We start from the raw sequence: 7,677 nt of genomic DNA, 5'->3' as shown, positions 1-7,677 counted from the left end.
GTGGTGTTACAGAAGAATGCTGAACGTAAGATGGGAAGATCGAATCACGAATGAAGAGATACTGAATCCAATTGGGGAGAGGAGAACGAGTTTGCTATATTTGACCGGGAGAGGAGATAGAATAGTAGGGTTACATCTTAAGACACCCAGGACTTGTTCAATTGGTTTCTGAGGGAAGTGAATGTGATAAAAACGGTAGGGGTAGACCAAGGTATGAATGCGACAAGCAGTTAGAGTAGATGTAGGATGCTAGCTAGTTGCTTTACGTCGCACCGACACAGACAGGTCTTATGGCGACGATGGGACGGGGAAGGGCTAGGAGTGGGAAGGAAGCGGCCGTGGCCTTAATTAAGGTACAGCCCCAGCATTTGCCTGGTGTGAAAATGGGAAACCACGGAAAACCATCTTCAGGGCTAGCGACAGTGGGATTCGAACCTACTATCTCCCGAATACTGGATACTGGCCGCACTTAAGCGACTGCAGCTATCGAGCTCGGTAGATGTAGGATGTAAAGTAGTTACGTAGAAATGAAAAAGTTAGCACAAGGTAGGATGACTTGGGGGGCTGCATCAAACCGGTCTGATGTCCCAAACAACAACAACAGCGTCTTGGGTCAAAATCACTAGAATCGGAATCGGAAAAATTCACTCCCATAATCCACGATGCAACGGCTACTGTGAAACGTTCAAGCAGTCGGAAAAAAGGAATTTCCAAATAAGGGACAACTGGGTAGAAATGTCATATACGGGACTGTCCATTAAGTTAGGGGACGCCTAGCAACCCTGTCTGTGATTGAAGTAAATGAAGGAAATTTGATACGGTATTATATATGCGAATATTTGTGTTACTATGTGAGTTTCATACAAGCTATTTATGAGAGCAACCGTATCTGATGCTCCGAGAAGCAAGTGTTTCGAGATACATGAAGATGTTCATGAAATAGCCTAAGATAACGACATCAGACGACTCGAACACCTCTGTTAGGAATATTATCGAACTGACGATTCGTAATCACTCTTATAGTATGCATGTCGACATATCAACTGCGCACTAAACACATTCTTATTACAAAAATAAACTAAACACGACACTCGATACGTCAATATTATTGAACTGATTGTTGGCGCCGAAGGCACGAAGTTATGTCTGTCTTATTTGCAGTTATGTTGCAAGACTGGAGTTGGAAGACGTTTAGAAATGGATGTCGTCATCACGGTATTGAAATACTCGTCTCTGTACTTTAACGACAACAATCCATTCGCCGGAAATCCGCTTGTGTTCATTTAATAGGTGTTGAGGATGCAACGACGGCCTTCTCCTCTGGAATTGCAAACTTTTACAATTCTCCCTGTTTTATGACACTGCTACTTAAAAAGTTTTCACTCCGTCCCTGAAGGGGAAGGCGGGCTTTCTAGACGTTAACGCCGTCTCTCAGGCTAGGGAGATATTCGGATAAGGTGAAAGGGTCGGCGACCGTGCCCTATACTAGGAACTGCCTGGCATTCGTCTCAGTGCAAGAGGATGGAAAACAACGGAAAACCATTTTCAGGACAGCCGACGGTGGGGACCAGCCCCTCACCGTCTCCCGAATACAGAGGCGTAGAGCCACGGCTATCCTCTGCTCGGTTGGTCGGACGGAGTGCAGAGCTGTCGGACCACGGACCAGCCGTGGCCACTAGTGGGCCGAGACCCACTCTACATCCGACGATCTTTCATGACAGGGCACACAGCAATACAAAGGAACCACGCACTGCCAAATGTATAGCGGTGGGATGTCCTTCCTTCTGTTCACACTGCCTCCTGTTTTTTTCAGTCTTTGTGAGCACAAATATTATTTTATGCCCGGTTGCAGAAATGCCAATCAAAATTTGACCGGTGTTTGATTGGCAATCAGTTTGGATTTGATGACAATCATTCATTCTATGAAGCAGCAATCAGTGTATGATCGACGAATAATCTTCCATCAGAACCGACCGGCAAGTTCATGCTGATCAAGCACTGATTGTCAAATCAGTGCCTGCAGACTTTAATCAAGGGTTCTATTATTTCATTAGATACATCTAATTTTCTTTTTACAAGTTGCTTTACGTCGCACCGACACATCTAATTAAATTATAATTAATTGAAGTTCATCTAAAATGTGCGATTTGAATGACGTAATATTTTGTTACCCGTGGTCATTAGTCTCACAGATATCCTCAATTGTTTTGAACAAGGAAGCATCCGTGGCTCAGGCGGCCGCCCGCCGGCCTCTCAACGCTGGGTTCCGTGGTTCAAATCCCGGTCAGTACAGGATTTTCTCCGGGTACTCCGGTTTTCCCTGTCATATTTCATTCCAGCAACACTCTCCAATATCATTTCATTTCATCTGTCATTCATTAATCATTGCCCCAGAGGAGTGCGACAGGCTTCGGCAGCCGGCACAGTTCCTATCCTCGCTGCTAGATGGGGCCTGACCCGATCGAATGACTGGAAACAGGCTGTGGATTTTTCTTCTTTGAACAAAGAACAAGTTAATTCTATCAAAAAATGTACTCCAAATCTTGAAATAAATACTTATATCTGGCATATTAATATTCATATAAAACCAAACTTTAGAATGAATAGGCCAAAATGACAAAACTTGCATGCATTGAATTTTCATGATAGACATGAACTGATTTTTACGTGTAATGTCAGTGAGTTTCTTAAAAGATTTAGGTTAAGCACCGAACTGTGTTCTTTTTGGTCAATATTCGCAGCTGACTCCATGGAAGTCGCAAGCAATTTCCTTCCATGTTGCCTCTTTCTGTTTTGCCGACACAGAATCCTTTTTTTAAAATTTTCGATAATACGAATGTATCCCTCTACTATATTAAGTAAGAGAACTCTAACATTCAATTAAACATTCGGCCCTTTCATTCACTTTCTTAGTGTATATCCCTCATTTTGTCGAAAACCAAATCAAAACAAAGCCTTGAAACCACAATTATTCATCTGTCACAGAACACGATCAGCTGTTTCCTGTTTCACTCCCACTTTGATGTCTTTGCTCGACACGCATCAACATGGCAGTGGTCACGAATTGAGCTGTTGCCAGATTAATTTACCTTTCAGATCTTCAATCAATGAATCGGAGCAAACTGATCTGGGATTAGGTTTTCTATAACGCAATCAGGAATCAAAGCTGATGGGCAATCAACTGATCTGCCACCAAAGACTGATTTGATGGACCTTTCTGCAGGCGGGCATTAGACTAGCTGCTGTACACTTAGCATCACTTAGCGTGTGCATGTCCAAAGTAAGCAGCTCGATTTGTTCTGGGTGATTTCTGACAAAAGAGTAGCGTTACGAAAATGTTGACTGGGAAGACTTGGGGGAAAGGAGACGATCTGCTCGACTAAGTGGTATGTTCCGATTTGTTAGTGGAGAGATGTCGTGGAATGACATTAGTAGACGAATAAGTTTGAGTGGTGTTTTTAAAAGTAGGAAAGATCACAGTATGAAGATAAAGTTGGACTTCAAGATACCAAATTGGGGCAAATATTCGTTTATAGGTGGCGGAGTTAGGGATTGGAATAATTTACCAAGGGAGATGTTCAATAAATTTCTAAATTCTTTGCAATCATTTAAGAAAAGGCTAGGAAAAACAACAGATAGTGAATCTGAAACCTGGGCGACTGCCCTAAATGCAGATCAATGTTAATTAATTAATTAATTAATTAATTAATTGATTGATTGATTGATACATTTTTGTCGACTCCTCAAATTGTTCCCGAGCATTGAAGGCACGTAGATGGACATGCGGCTGCCAGCGGCTTGTGGCGTTCTCGCTTCCCTGCTCTATGTGGCCCTCCCCAGTTCCATCTTTATTGTATTATTGTTACTCCTGATTTCGTTTCTTCCTTCCCGTATACAAGTCAAATAATATATAAATGATGATGATGACAACTTTTTTCAGTTCTATTACAGCAGAATCAGTAGCTTCACCATTTCTGGAGCAGGTACTTTCTTACATCTCCAGTACTTCCAAATACATCACACTTATCCCATCGATGTTTCTAAAATTCAACACAGGTATTCCTTCAAGTGCTCCTGTAGGTCTTTTCAGCAAATGCAAAGATATATTCCCGCAAACAGGTCGCTTAGCCATGAGAATTTTCAGAAAAAATTATTTTATTTGTAAAGTAACTGGCTAATTACTTAAAACTCTACAAGTCAGTAGCCAAAACAAAAAATGATGTGAAAATTTCATTTCAAAAGTGATGGGGGCCACTTAATGCCTGTTTGCTATTTTCCTTGAAAACTTTGCTATTATTACATCTCCATGCGAAAAAATAACACTGATTTCCTTAAGACTAGCGATCTGTAAAGTTGTAATTTGACCGATTATTGGTTGAAAAAGTAATTTGTAATGGTAACTGAGTAACATTTTCCCCAGGTAACTTCAATTTAGACCAATTACTCTTCCCATCACTGATTTTAACTTACAATAACAGCTGTGAACTAGAGACCAGGAGAAGGATTGATGTGGCCAAAAACACTATGATCCAACTATCTCATATTTGGAAGGGTCGCTCTTTTTTACAGTCAAGCGAAAGATAAGGCTAGTTCAAACTTTGGTTTCCTCGGTCTTTCTTAACGGTGCTGAAGCATGGACCTTGCGTGCTGTATATATGAAGAGGATAAACTCATTTGAGATGTGGTGCTGGACAAGTATGCTTAGCATTCTTTGGAGAGCATTTAGTACCAATGGGTCCACTCTGAAGGAGCTGACCATCAGAACCAGGTTATCATCGGTGTGCCAGCGAAGAATTATCTAATTCTTTGGTAACATCATGAGACGCAGAGAAAGGAGCCTTCAAAAGCACATCATTTTTGGAAATGTGTCTGGGAAGATGGAGCGTGGACACGCTGGACAGATTGTACCCCTCCTACAAGCAACCCTATTGGCAGAAGACCGCACAGGATCGAAACGGATACCAAGAAATATCCTATCGGGCGAGTGGCTGCGAGATTTGAGTCGTGTAGCTGTCAGCTTGCATTCGGCAGATAATGGATTTGAACCCCGCTGTCGGCAACCCTGAAAATAGTTTTCCGTGGTTTTCCATGTCCACACCTTAATTAAGTCACTTTCGTTTCCTTCCCATTTCCTAACCCTTCCTATCCCATGTCGCCATGAGAACTAACTGTGCAGGGCTGAGTAGCTCGGTCGGTGGAGCGCTGGCCTTTTGAGCCCTACTTGTCAGGTTCGATCCTGGCTCAGTCCAGTGGTATTTGAAGGTACGGCACTGAAATTTGTCAGCCTCGTGTCGCTAGATTTACTGGCATGTAAAGGAACTCCTGAGGGACAAAATTCCTGTACCTCGGCTTCTCCGAAAACTGTAAAAGTAGTTAGTGAGGCGTTAAAACTAATAACATGAAAGGCTACCTCTATTGATGGGGGTCAACTGTTGCTCACGTCCGCAGAAATTACCTCCTCATTACTCTGCACGTGCTGAGCAAGCAAAAATAATCACCATGAGACCGAACTGTCTTAATCGACCTCTCGGTCAAATATTAAGGAGGAAAGATACCCGAATAGGTCCTTCTCAGGACCCTCAAGTTCGTGAGATTGGACATCAATACAAATTTACCAACTCAACGTAGAGGGTACACTGACTTAGCAAATGTCATGGGATAGTCACCTAATAGCGTGTGGAGCCTCCTCTGGCCCTGCGAACTGCAGTGAGACGCCGTGGAAGTGAGTTGACAAGTCCCTGGTAATCTTCTGGACGTAGCTGACACCAAATCGTTTGCAGAGCGGGCGCCAATGCTGGTCTGTTCGTGGGTGCAGGATACATGCCACAGAGCCTGCGTTCCAGGACATCCCAGATATGCTCGATAGGGTTCATATCGGGGCTCCTGGGTGGCCATGGCAGTCGTTGGACCTCCGCTGCATGTTCCTGGAACCATTCCCGGGCGACGTGGGAGCGATGTGGCGGCGCGTTTTCATCTTGAAATACAGCAGAACAGTCTGGGCGCTGGAAGGGAGCATCTCAACATACCGCGTACCATTCAAAGTCTCTTCCAGAACAACTAGGGGACCCATTCCATACCAGGAAAATGCACCCCAGACCATAACAGAGACACCAGCGTCCTGGACCACACCTTCGAGGCAGGCGGGATCCATCGCTTCATGTGGTCTGCGCCATACACGGTGCCTCCCATCGGCATGGTGCAGTTGAAATCGTGATTCGTCCGACCATATCACGTTACGCCATTGTTCCAGTGTCCATCCCTGGTGAGTGGCGACAAATGCGCGTCGTTGTGCCCGATGACGTTGGGTTAACAGTGGCACCCGTGTGCGGCGCCGGCTCCCATACTCCATAGAACCCATGTTCCTACGGATTGTCCACTGGGAGACGTGTCTAGCATGACCTGTATTGAGTCGGTTAACTTCCTCTTCGTCTACTGCAGTGTTTCACCAGATTAAACTGAAAAATGCCTAAAGATTTTGCCAGACGAATGTTCCGAGCAGTCGTGCCAGTGTTCAAGTATTACCCACTTACATTCATCGACGTAGAACGATCATTTTCAGGGTATAAATTAATTCTGGCCGACAACAGAAAGTTATTGACTCCTGAAAACATTGAAAGACTCTTGAAACCTACTGACATGCATAATTTTGCAAGGAATTAAAAATGTTTGTCAATTTAACACTGAGTTAAAATTAAATAATGCGTCTGGTAAGTGTATTTTGTTTTATGTTTAGTGCATATGAACATATATATTTTCGGAGTTTTTAGTGCATATGAATCCGGGTGCTAGTTATTAGAGAAACATGTAGATCACTCCCAGACCTTAGTGGAGCATATATAAACCAATCAATCAGTTCAGTACTTCAGTTGGATTTGGAGAGATGTTTAAATGTAGTTAAATGTTTAAATGTTGAATAAGTCGCAATATTTGGTGTTATTATAAAACTGAAGTAAATATACAGATATTGTGTTGTAATGTGGAGAAGCTTTTAACTAAACGACAACGATTAAACAGCAGTGAAGAACATCAAAGTGAAAATAAAACAAGTGAATCACCCGGATCAGGTGTCAGTGAGAAGCTAATTCCGCATCGTCTGGTGCTGAGCGCAGGTATCAGGATTCTTATTTATGCTTCCGATTTACATTTAATGAATCTGGAAATCGTGAACTTCCTGTGTGTGTTGTGTGTGGCGAAAGAGAATATAATATGGTTTTAAACCAACTAAAGAGACACTTGGAAACGAAACACAGTCACTTGGAAAATAAATATAAAGCTTATTTGAATTGTTTACTCTCTTTTCAAAAAAAGAAGGCAACGCAATGAATAAAATAATTACAACTTCGGAGAAAAGCGCTAGCAGCAAGCTATAAAATATCAGAAATTATTTCCAGGAATATGCAGTCACATTCAGCAGCAGAAACTTTGATTTTTACCTGCTTGTAAAGAAATAGTTACTCCGTGTTAGGATTGGCTGCCTAGAGGGAGATATCAAAAGTACCTTTGTCAAACGACACAATTGCTCGCCGCATAAAATACATGTCAGCTGATATTAAAAAGGGAGTTGAACAATTACATGATGGTAAAAACATGTGCACTTTAACTAGATGAATTAACAGACCTAAGTAAAAAATGTCAATTAAGGAGCTACGTAAGATTTTTAATTGAAGAATCACTTAC

This window comes from Anabrus simplex, chromosome 2 (genome assembly GCF_040414725.1).
Source record: "Anabrus simplex isolate iqAnaSimp1 chromosome 2, ASM4041472v1, whole genome shotgun sequence".
In the NCBI taxonomy this organism is placed as follows: Eukaryota; Metazoa; Arthropoda; class Insecta; order Orthoptera; family Tettigoniidae; genus Anabrus; species Anabrus simplex.
Note: the sequence above shows the minus strand (reverse complement) of the source record.